The sequence below is a fragment of the Buteo buteo genome, chromosome 9 (genome assembly GCF_964188355.1).
Source record: "Buteo buteo chromosome 9, bButBut1.hap1.1, whole genome shotgun sequence".
NCBI lineage: Eukaryota > Metazoa > Chordata > Aves > Accipitriformes > Accipitridae > Buteo > Buteo buteo.
The window spans coordinates 30,405,014-30,417,971 of record NC_134179.1 but is presented as its reverse complement, the minus strand read 5'-3'; positions in this window follow the sequence as shown (position 1 = coordinate 30,417,971).

The following is a 12,958-nucleotide window of genomic DNA, read 5'->3' as shown; positions in this document are numbered from 1 at the left end:
TTCTCAGCAATTGAGAGATTCTGTCATTAAATTGTCGTTTTGTACTAGCATTTATTTGGGTGGGGTTTTTTGCGTTGTCTTTGCAGTTTGAACAGAATGCAACATTTCTTTATGATTTGTCTTTTAATTTAGTAGCAGATGGGAGCATCCTTTGTGTGTATAAGACAGGAGCTTGGGAGTGGCAAAGTCACTCAGTCAGAAGTTGGGAACTGCCTGAATAAAGGGTGCCCTTCTCGCATTTTTCTGGATTTCTTGTGAGTATAGATTATGGCAATGTTAAAATGCATGCTAGTTTTTCATTCAGTCGGCCACAGATATAAAATAAGCAGTTATTTTCTCTTTCTTCTATTCAAATTGTTTGGTGTAAGGTCACAAATCCTACTTGCTTCCCTCCCTGCTAGGAGGAGAGAATTAACAATTAATTTCCTCCTGGGTTTCTCTGTCAAGTCCCACAAACATTGGCTGCCTTCACCTAAGACGTGTGAGGTGAGGAGAAGATGCCTATTTCAGAGGTCTGAGCACAGAGGGGTTAGGAAAAATTGTACCCCTTGTGCATGTGGCTTGAGCAGCCTGGCAGGTGCCGTGGCTCTCCATGTGCTCTGGACCTTGCTCCCATGTTTTGTCTGCAAAGTGATGTTGCTTTGGCAGGACTTAAGGTACTCAGGAAATATAAGCCTCTTCCAAATACAATCCACAAACACTATCCGGTGCTGCAGTTTACCCATTTTTTTTCAGGATTTGTTTTTATTTATAAAACCAGATGTTCCTGTTCCTCCTCCGGGTTTGTGCTGAGCGCTGTTCAGCCTTCTTCATTCTCCTCAGAGGTTTAGTCCTGTAAGGATCTAACAAGACACCTGAAAAAATGAGTCAGCAGGATTCAGTACCTCTCAGCAAGATCAAAACCTTTGGACAGGTCAGTGTAACAGAGAATGCTGTTAGTCTGCTCAAGCCTTTTCTTTAGTAGGTCATTATTTGAGCAGCCAGGACCATGATTATATTCAATGTGAAGATCACATATTCTGATTTGCCTTTACTAAGAGAGAAGAATAATTTATTGACTTTTCTGCACTTCTCTAAAGGGAAATCCCTTCCCCTTGACCTCCTTTACATTGTGGAACTGGCAACAGTTGGGGTAAGGAAGAGATTGCTTTGAAACATGGTCCACTCCGCTGCAGGAACGTCCTCCTGGCCGACCAGGTCTTAGCTTCTCTTTTGTCCTGTCCTGGTGAGTGCTCTGCATTTACCCTTGGCTCCCCTTGCCAGAAGCTGGGCAAACTCTGCCTGTCGTAATCTCATTCCTTCCCCAGTAAAACCATTTTCTTAAGGCCTTCCTGACTTGGCTGCGAAGGAGACCTATCTGTGACAAAACAGCTTAAAATTCCTTAAAGTTGAAATGCTGTTAAGCTCAGCTACTTTTTAAGCCAGTGCTAATGACCATTAATATGAGTTAGCAGAACCATGGAAATGTGGTTATGAATACTCTGAAAATAAGCATTTACAAGGGATTTATTTTGAGCTTTATTTTTCTTGGATGGTAAAATTAAGCATTATTTATTAACAAACTTTATGGCAAGCCATGTGCAGTAATTGGCCACTGTCCATTTTGTGACTTGATATAGGCTATTCCCACAATGACCCTCTTTATAGTAGCTTTGGTAATGCAGGAGCTAACAAGATAGTGAGTATTGCTGTATTTTTCAGAGAGGTCAAAAGAAGAGGAAATAAGGGAGAAGGGAAGAAGAATGTGCAGAGGGTGAGGAGAAATACTGGTAAGGTCAGATGCCAATTTTAACTACTTAAAAAAAGGGGGGGGGGGGAGAAAACCCACTATCTGGATTAGCTGCACTTCAAAGGGAAACGCTGCACTGCGATGTTCTGCTTTGAAGTTCAGCCGATCCAGACAGCAATTTTCTAAAATGAGTCAAAACTGGCATCTGAAATAGATTTTTTTTCAGAGTACAGCAGATTCATATGCCGGTTTAGGCTCCAAAATTTGTCTGGATCAGCAGCTGTACTTCAAAGCAGCACATCTCAGTACAGCATTTGACTTTGAAGTGCATGTGGTCCAGATGCCAGTCCTCTTAAAGGAGCCGATGAATCAACTGCACTTTATTTTTTGTCTGTCGAAACAGCTATGTTTTTTCTCATATATAACAGTAATGTGTGTGGTCTCCAGTATGGTATCTATCAATAAAAACATAAAGCTAACACAAAAGCTCTTTATTGCTTCATTTTCTACAAAGGAACTGGTCATCATCATTTTATTATACTGATTTGCAGTGATCTCAGCCAATTTCTAGCACAAACTATTCAGACAAGAGTCAGGAAAGGACATTTTATTGATTAAAGAACTAACAGTATTCTATTTTGTTATTGTTTTGTCATTATCATGAGCTGCAACTGTCCTAAAAAGGATATAGAGTAAGAATGAAAAGGGATTGGTTCTGGCAGCTGGAGAAAAAGCAGTGATGGGTATGCTGAGTTTCCATGCAAGAGACGGGCAACTCTGTCATTAGCTTAAAAGGTCAGTTTTTGCATGGAAAGAGGTTTATGAGGTGCTGAATTCTTCCATGTAAGTATCTCAGCATTAATGTCAATGTTTATATCAATTACTGCTACAGATCTCAATCGCAGTTAGTTCTATTCTGTTTGACAGCAATGTCTATATGAGGTTGCTAGTAATTTTTTTAAAGTACTTTCAACAGTGCTTACCCTTTACAAGACAAATTAATTATTAGCATGAGACTGTATACATATACCTACATATATTTCATTTTGCTAGGCTATCGTAATTTTACTATTAGGTATGCATGCCTTGTTTCTCAAAGACAAAATCATTTCAGTTGGCTCTGAACTCTGCCCTAGCCCTTTCACAGTTTTTCTGTGTGCTTGACTTTATGTTTGTCAGTAACCTGGATGAACTTGATGAGCTTCACTATGCTACATATAGAGATGGATGCAGATAAACAAATGATGCAGAGGATCAGGGTGCTTTAATTTTGCAGACCATCTGACAGCCATTTAATTGCTGGCTATATCAGAGTGTACACTTTGTATTAGACTGTACACAATGGTGGCACTGCAGTGTTCTCTAAATTTTACATTATTTCTACATAATGTTTCCTGATAATGTTTAAGAAGTGAGAGGCAGATTTGTCTCTGTTGAGTGGATGAAGAAGCTGCACAATATATTTGATAAACCATTCAACTTTTGTGGAGAGAGAAGCTGCTGAAGCTGATTAGAGTGCAAACCTTTTCCTTTTTTTCCTCTTGTTTTCTTTTAAAGACAATTCTGAAGGAACAGAGGCCAAGGTTCAGCTTTGGTTGTTCTTCAAGGCTCTGATTCTGGCTTTCTAAAAGAAACTTACTGAATTTCTGTAAACAGTGGCTGAGTGACTAGTAGCAGAAAAACAGCTATATAATTTTCAGAGATTTTCTTATAGTGTGGTTTTTTTTTTTAAATTTAACTACCTCATTAATGTTAATGGATTTTTTTTTATGAACTGTACTCCCATTATGAATGGGGCAACTGTTTTGCAGTTTGAGAACATTCAATAAAAGACTAATGTAATATCAGACTTGTCAGTGCCAAAGATTCAAAAATCATCAGATTGTTCTAAAATTTATGAAAATAAAAAAAAAAAAAAGTGTGCAGTTTGGGGGGGAGAGCTGACTGAGTACTGAGACTTCAACGGCATCTGGCTTCTCATTTACAGCTTTTTTTCAGTAACAATGTGTTTATTTTTTAATAAAATATTAAAAATCTTGGCCCTGGAAGTGGGATTGAACAACAACAAAAAATCATGCAGTTATCAAAACACTTGCAATGCAGTTGGCAGAATTAGCAATGGTACAGCAAGTATTGACTACGTCCACAAACCCAGTCATTGGTCACAAGGCACAAAATGGAGGGGAAGACTTCTGTGTCCATCCAGAAAAGCAGAATAAAGTTTCAGAACCCTTTAAAAAGAAGAAAAGCCTTTTGGTTGTAGGATGAGCCCCTCTTGAACTCCACAAGCCGGTGCAATAAAATAGACACAGTGTAATAAAACTGTTCCTTTCCCTGTGTTTGGAGACCTGATACCGCTATCAGGGATATCTCAACTGATGGGCAGTGCCAGGATCTGGAATCACAGCGTATGCCAGCAGTGCCTACAGGAGTCAAGAAAAGGAGTTGAAACAACAATGAAATGCAAAGGGTCTGGGATCAAAATCAAAAGTCACATTGGAGGCTAAAAGGGAGATTGTCACTGACCAGTGTGGGACCAAGTGGTGTTTCTGCCTGAAGCAGGGCTCAGCACCCTGTTTGCAGAGGGCAGCCCCAATTCTGACTCTTTCCGTAAGCCAGCAGAAAGGTTTATCAATGAGAAACCTAACCACTCTAGCTTGGGAGATAATCAGTTCCCAGCCAAACGATATTAATATTTGAATCCAAATCTTTTCTTTCTCAAGGGACTCCTTTATTACCATGCTCACACTGTAATCAAAATATATTCAGGAGCAATTTCACACGTTCAAAAGCTATTTGTTTCAGTAAGTGTCGAAATCTTCCAGCTCTTGACTGTGCATCTCCAGAAACAGAGTATCCTGCCTTCCTAATTATATGTGCAAAATGCTGGTTTTCCCACACGAGCTGTTTTCCAGCTTAATAAAACAAAAGAACCCCTCAAAGCAGGTGAAATCTTGTACAAATTGATGTGTCCACAGGTACCCAGATGAATTTTCATTTTAGCTGTTTTGTAGGTAACAAGCCATGGAAAACAGGTTAAAGATGAGCTGAGAAATGGGAAGAACAAGAAGCAGAGGAAAAAGGGATGACAGCAGCATTCATGATGTTTTCTCTGTGTCACCAGACCTGAAAAATCCCATAATAGGTGAGATATTCTTCATCTGGCCCTGCCTCATACATTCCTAATACAGCACAAGCAAGTTGTGCATCAGTTGGCCTCCCTCGAGCTCTTCATCTCCTGTACCAGGTGCCACTACTAAGTCCACCGATCTGCAATCTGTGACACTTTTTTGCAGGACTGTGCTCACAGGATGCCCCTTATGGGAGCAGGCTCTGCCAGGCTGGGTATAACCCACAGTAAAGGGGAAGCAAGGGCTGTGCCCTGGCAAGTGAGGTGACAGAGGGGGAAGATGGCTGCCACCTGGCTTTTCACCTCCCCCAGAGCCAGGGCATTGCTGACACAATGGAGAAAGTATTGAGGGAGACTCAATATGGGTATAAAAGGGTTGTTCAGGTTCCACATCAGAACACAACCAATTCCCCTACACTATTGCACATCCATAATACTCTCCGTGCTCTCCAGGGCTGACCAGATTAGGGATGGGACCTGGTGACAAAGAACAAGGCAAACCTGAGGTACTCAATCACTTTTTCACCTCAGTCTTTACCGGTAAGACTAACCTTCAGTTGTTCCAGGCCCCTGAGGCCAACGGGAAAGTCTGGAGCAAGGAAGACTCCACCCGATGCTTGGTGGAGGAAGATCAGGTTAGGGAACATTTAAACAAACTGGACGTACGCAAATCCATGGGACCTGATGGGACACATGACTGCTGACCTGGCTGGTGTCACTGCGAGGCCACTCTCAATCATCTTTGAAAGGTCATGGCAGCTGGGGGAGCCTCCTGAGGACTGGAAGAAAGCAAGCGTCTGTCATTCCTGTCTTCAAGAAGGGCAAGAAGGAGGATCTGGGGAACCTGAAGTGGTCAGCCTCAGCTTAATCTCTAGGAAGGTGATGGACCAAATCTTCCTTGAAACCATTTCCAGACACCTGAAGGACAAGAAGGTGATCAGGAGCAGTCAGCATGGCTTTACAAACATGAAATTTTGGTTAACCAACCTGATAGCCTTCTATAATGAGCTGCCAGGTTTGGTGTTGAGCAGGTGGAAAAAATGAGCTGATGGGAATCCAGTAAGTTCAACGAGGTGAAATGCCAAGTCCTGTAGCTGGGGAGGAATAAACCCAGACGCCAATACAAGCTGGGGGCCAACTGCTGGGAAACAGCTCTGCAGAGAAGACCCTGGGGGTCATGGTGAACAACATGCTAACCATGAGCCAGCAATGCACCCTCATGGCAAAGAAGGCAAACAGCCTTCTGGGCTGCATTAGGAAAGTGCATTGCCACCAGGTCAAGGGAGGTGATCCTTCCCCTCCATTCAGTCCTGGTGAGACACATCTGGAGTCCTGGGTCTACTGCTGGGCTACCCAGTACACGAAAGATACTTACTTACTGGAATGAGTCCAGTCAGGGCCACAAAGATGATTAAGCGACTGCAGCATCTTTCATGAGGGGACATGCTGAGGGACTGTTCAGCCTGGAGAAGAGCAGACTCAGGGGGATCTTATCAATGTATAAATACCTCATGGGAGGGTCCAAAGAAAATGGAGCCAGACTCTTCCCAGTGGTATCCAGTGGCAGGACCAGAGGCAACGGGCACAAACTGAAACACAGGAGATTCTGTTTGAAGAGCAGGCAACACTTTCTTACTGTGAGGGTAACTGGCACAGGTTGCCCAAAGAGGGTATGGAGACTCCCTCCTTGGAGATATTAAAAACCCATCTGGACACAGCCCCGAGCAGCCTGGTATAGGTGACCAGGGAAGTTGTTCTGGGCAATCTCCAGTGGTGCTTTCCAACCTCAGACATTTTGTGAAGCCTGTGATTTCCACTTAGTTTACTAGAACAAAGTGAATGGAGTGTTCTGAAGTTTCTTACCCTAGACTATCAGCATACTTAATTTAACTAAATTAATTTGTCTTTTGTTAAAATTTTCATGAAGAAGTTATTAGATTAGTCTGATTTTATTTCTGGCTTTTATTCAGAACTTTGTGATCCCATTAGCAGTCGATTTTTATGAGGATGAAATGTTTTGGAGTGCTAGATTGAATATTTTCAGTGGAATATTTTATAGCAATTTTGGTTGATGCAGTCTTAAATTCTTTCACTGGATACTTCAAATACAATAAGAAGGAAACATAGGTATTTAAGTGATTTCATATACCCTTAAAATGAGTAGCAATGACATGAATAAAGACTTTCATTAAATTAATATAAGGACTTGTATATAGGTATGTTTTTAAGACTGTGTGCCGCAAATCATTTTTCCAAAAAACACATAACCATGCAAATTCCTCATTTGCATAGTAGTAAAATTACCAGAGTTGATAAAACTGTATGTTATCTGAATGGTTTTCAGTGAATGATTTCTCCTCATTCAGACTTTATATTCCTTCCCAAATTCATTCTGAGATTATTATTAAATCCTATTCCATATTAAATTAAAAATGAAATACAGTTTGCCCAGTATAGGAGCATTAAAAGGTCACTCCTACATACTCCTTGGTGTCAGTAATCATATGCACATGAAGGAAGAGTAGCAATACATACAACCTTTCCAGATGGCTATTCACAACTGCACACAAGAACAGAGGTCAAGAGCTAAGAGTTCACCTAGTAGAAAGCATTTTCTAGCATGTTCAAAGTGGAAATTGTATTTTAAAGTAATTACAGGCCATCATTTTTAACACTGCAGTATAGCAATATATAAAAGCATAAGCCGTAAGTGTTCTGGACTCATTTCTCTGCCACTAAAATGTTATTTGCTTCCATTACCTTAAATTCAAATAAGCCGGTGGCACTGCCTATAAAGTATCTCTCTGTTGTGAGAAGCCAGGAAGAGGCATAGGCGGGGGCGGGGGGGGGTGTGAGAATAAAGATTGAATACACCAAGAAGAGGTGAAGAAACAATGAATAAAGACAAAGGGGGAGGATGACAGACATTTAAACAGTATTTTCATAGTCTAAGCAACAGTACCCTTGTAAGCAAAGGTTTCCAAGTGATACCTGATACTATCTATTTCCCCTTTCAACATTTTGTCCCCACATCTTCATCCACTCCCTTAAACTTTTTCTAAAAGCCCTGTAATTTTTAGCAACTAAAAATAATTAGTCCTATGCTAGACTTCTCAACATCTCATGGCAATAGTGTGCATAGCTAAAAAGTCTTTTACTTACAATTTTTGATACATTTGATTTAACATGCTGCGGACAAAGCAATGAAGTTTTAGGACTTCAAATTCATCCCAAAGGGCCAAGTGGTTCTGTGTTTAACACATCTCATGATTTGGTCCTTGCAGCTGAAATTAAATTTTGAGTGATTTCTTTCTAATAAGACACCGATTTCATTCATTCTCACCTGTAGTGGAGTAAATCCCCATCAAAGGGGGTCTGAGGCTGAACATGGAGAAGAAAGCAGCAGACCAGTTCCTGCTCTTTTCTCACTTCTCCTCTCCTTTGGGCAAGGCACGGTGACTTCTTTCTCCTCTCCCCACCACATGCAGGCTGGTCTCCTGCCACAGTGCTTTCTTGAGAAAGCAACACAAGCAGCACAATCGTCTCCCATCTCCTCCAGCCAGGCAGTGACCAACAATGTCCCCGCTGACCCGTCACCACCACAAGCACCACCACGTTGCCCTGGCCCCATGGCCTTACCCAGCCACACCTGCTCAACATAGGCATCATCCCTCACCAGGGCTCTGGGAAGTCAGCTCTCACTTCATTTTGCTCTAAATTTAGATTAACATTGCAAGTGTTTCAAGGCTTTGAGCTGCCTGCAGTTTCTGTGGAGCTGTAAATTTACCTTATTGTAAGTATGAACATAAAGGTAACTGCAAGGACGTGGTGATTATAGTATTTAATGTATGCCTGTTTATATTGCAGTTACAACTTAAGCTAATGAATTCAATTTTGTTAAAGGTTTTCCCAATATAGTGCTTTAAAACAGAAGAGATTAAAGTTGGTTTATATTCAAATATTGCTCATTTCAGATCTCATAAAAGTTCCAACAACTGCCTATGGTTTGAGAATAAAGAAATTAAAAGACACTTAAAGGACTATCAGTAAAATGCTATTAATTTCAAAGTTGAACAACATTTTTAAAATGTAGTTTTTAGAAATAAAACCTAGAGGAAAGCCTGTTTACAAATCATGCTAATTTTTAAATTGTTTTAACAGAAATTCAGTTTAAATGTTCTGTTTCATTTACTTCAATACTCAATTGATAGTATTTGTATTGTATGTATTTTATTATATTTTTTTTTATATAAGAATGTATTTTTCATTCAAAGAAAATACACCCATTTTTTGGGGGAATTCTTGCCATACTTAAAGTACTATACAAACATTTTGATTTAGTCTTTACATCAAACTCTGTAAGATGAAGATAAGTTATTATAAAAAGGAAAATCAGAAGGGGATATTAAGTGACTTGCCAAAGAGTCACAGCAACCTTTAACAGGTTGTGTCTCATGAGCAGTTCACAAGACTTTTACTATTTTTCTGTTGTTTTGAAAAAAGCTGAAACATTCTTCATATATGAGAACATTAAAACTACACTGTTAATTGTTATTATAGTGGAGAAAACGATAATGTGTGATCACTAGACCCAAATGTTTTTATTGTGATTTGATAGATTACCAGAGAGAATGGCAGCGAGAAACAAAAAGAAAGATGACAAGAGATTTATTGCTTAATTCATTATTTGTCTTCTGAAGTCTTTTTCCCCCAAGTATTGTTAATACTTGCTAAATGGGAAACTGCTGCCACACTTTGTGAGACCTGCTCCGGCATCCCTGTCCTGACATTAAGGCTGATGCTGGCTTTGGTGACTGGGACCTGCCCCTGGGGCAGGGTCTGCTGTGTAGGGAGCAGCTCCATCCCCTGCCCAGCCTGGGGGAGGTTGCACCAGCCTCACTTGCACGCTGGTTCATCCTGCCTTCTTGGCCATTTCAAACAAAATGGACTTTGGAATGCCGATCTATGTATTTGAGAATAAAATTGTATCCACAGGATGAAGCTTTGTTTCCTGGCGAGCAGTGACTTCAGAAGGGTTCATGGTTTTGAGCAGAAAACTGACTCATTCTGAATTCCTATTACAGTGAGCTAGCTGAGCAAGACAATGGCTATGTGGTTGTGGGAGTCCTGAGTAGGAGTAGGAATATGACATGATTTATAGCACTGGTAAAATCAATATAGGAGAATGCATCCAGAACTGGTAGTCAAAAATTATGTAGAAAAATTGGTAATGATAGAGAAGATGGCCACAAAGATCAGGGCTGAAGATAATGCCGTCCTTTGAAAAACTTTTGCACACAGTCAGTCTCAAATATATTTCACCCCTTGCCCAGAAACAGAGCTCAACAATCGCAGCTTTCAGTTGACAAATAAACAAACAACATCCTAGACCTTGTTTTTGTGGTGACAGCCTTGAAAATATAAATCAAGTGTAAACTGATCTAGTGATGCTTTCCAGACATTAAGACATCACGGGATGATTGCTGAGGAACACAAAGTGTCCTACACATATGAATGAACTATTAACTCACACCTGCAAGTGATAGCCTATGGTACTTTGAAAGCTGAAATGGCACGGAGAGTATGAAATAAATGTAATATCAGACACACCATATAAATCGTGGTGTGTGCAACGGTATGCACTGTTGTATTTAATCAAACAAAATAATCCTTAAAAATAAATATTTGCTGCCATCAAATTTCCACTGCAGTTCCACGAAATGTAAGGAGCTTGCCTCAGATCTTTCTTCCAAGACAGATAAATCAGGGCGGCGGTACGTGAGCAAATCTTCCATCAAAGCTAGCCTAACTTTAGCAACATCATAAAGAGTGACAAGCTGTAGACTGAGCCTGTCAAAGAATGGGTGTATTTATTAAAACATGCAGCTTATCCCTGAATTTAGGTGCTGCACTAAACTGGTGTTGATTGAATGAGGTGGGGTAAAAGTGCTTATAAGAGAAAGGCAATGATGAGGGTGACTAATTAAAGTTCTAAGGGAACAGATTTTGACTTACACTATCCCATAATTTGCTTTTCCTTTAATGACTTCCCTCTGTCTCCTATACATGTAAATTACACTGTCTGAACATCCCCTGAATGCCAATTTGTGCAATTTTTTTCTACTTCCATTCTCTTTCATCCAATTTCTGATCCTCAAAGCCATTAGAAAATTTGTTGATATTCAATTTTCCACCAGAGAATACAATTTGGTCCAATTTGTATTGGCCAAAATTATGATATTAAATTTGGCAATATCTGTTTACACTGATATTTTTTACTCAAAACATGTTAAAACTACATTTTATATTTCTTGAATTTTAAATTTTTCTTTTTCTCTTTGAAAATAATAATTATCAGGAATTACATTAAAATAATCAAACCCAGCTACTTATATTTTATATAACCAGAGTAGTTTAACTGTCCTAAGCAGCTATAGAGATGAGTATCATTAAAACTGTTTCCTCACTCAGTTTTGAATAGAAAGCAATTCACAGTCTGAATTTTTCATTGAATAGAAAATTCTTTTTCTGAATAACAATGTTCTTTATGTCCAAAGAATAAATAATCATTTCATATGTTTGATAAGTGTGACACATCTCACTAAAACTGTGTGGCACCTACAGTCTTATGCCTGATAAAGATTCCATAATCGTGACTATGTGTTTGTCTATTACTTTTGGCTTTTGTCTTACAAGTTTACAAATACTTTGATCTTTTTCTTTTTTTGTAAAGAGTGCATGCAAGAAGTCAGGGTAAGAGGTTTTTGTGCCCAGTGTTGATAACTTTCCTATTGATATGGAACTGGTCTTAGAATTTCTGGCTAAAATTTTCTTGCTTTTGAAAGAATCTATAATTTTCTAAGTATTTATTAGATTCAGTGTGAGTATGTTTCAGCTGAATAAATACTGAAATTACTAGAAAAAGAAGGTGTTTTATTATTACTGGAGATGGACTGAGGGGGAGCTGGTTTGTACCTGATCTACTCTTCTAAAGTGCCTCAAAGTGACTGGATTGAAAAACAGAACTAAATGCAATAATTTGAAAAATAGTCTCAAGGTGACATGGGGTGTGTGTATGTGGGAAATAAGTTGGAGAACAGGCCATGCAGGAAGAGTTTGACCTTTCTTTTATGTATGCTTGTTAATCTGCAGGTCTCTTCAAAGACAGGGCAGACAAGCCATGAATTTCTTGCATGTATTCCTAAACATGAATGGCTAAATTGAGAAGGCTAAAATAGCCTAAGTGGCACTGTTTTCTGGAAGTTTGTTTCTGAATGACTTGGCAGCTTTATCTTTCTGAGTAAAAAGTAATGATGCAAGCAAATGTAATCCATTATGGCAATCTGTGGTGCATCTGTATCTACCTCTAGCTTCATTTCCCTATTCTCTGCGTGTTTATGGTGTGCCTTCTAGAGAGCTGAAGTGGAAACCAGGCAGCTTGCAGGTTTGACGGGAATAATGGGAAAGGACGAATTTGTATTATGGTGGAAGAGTGATAAAAACAATGGGGTGATAGGAACAAGACAGGAGAGCAAAATGTCTCTTGAGAGGAAACTCATGGGAGGATCCTAACCAGCACAGCAGCATCTCCTGAGTGAGCAGGGGCAGTGAAACACTGACAGTGTTTGGGCTCTGTTGAAGCTCTTGAGGCTTAAAATAGTTGGGTGATCCAGTAGCGGCTCTCCCTGACAGTAACCTGGTAATTAGATGACAAGGAGTGTTAAGCTAGATGCTCTCGCAGAGGCTTATTTTCAATGTAATAGCTAGAATTGTGCACATATTTAATTAATGGGAACTGCTTCCAAGGTTGACAATGCATGCACCCTTTAATCTTTACTTCTATGCCTTTCACAAATGTATTGTGAAAAACTTGCCATAGATTTTTTTTTTTTTCTTCAGATTAAGGATGGCGTTTGCAACTTGCTTTTTAAACCTACTGTCTTCTCATGGGAAATTCTGAAAACATTCTATATAGAAATAATTCTGTTTCTAGAGCATATATGTTTTTTTATCACTTTTCCCTATTGATTACTAGAGGTATTTGCATAAAAATACGCACATAGGAATTTATCAGCTGCTGCTGCTTTTTCCTGACTTGA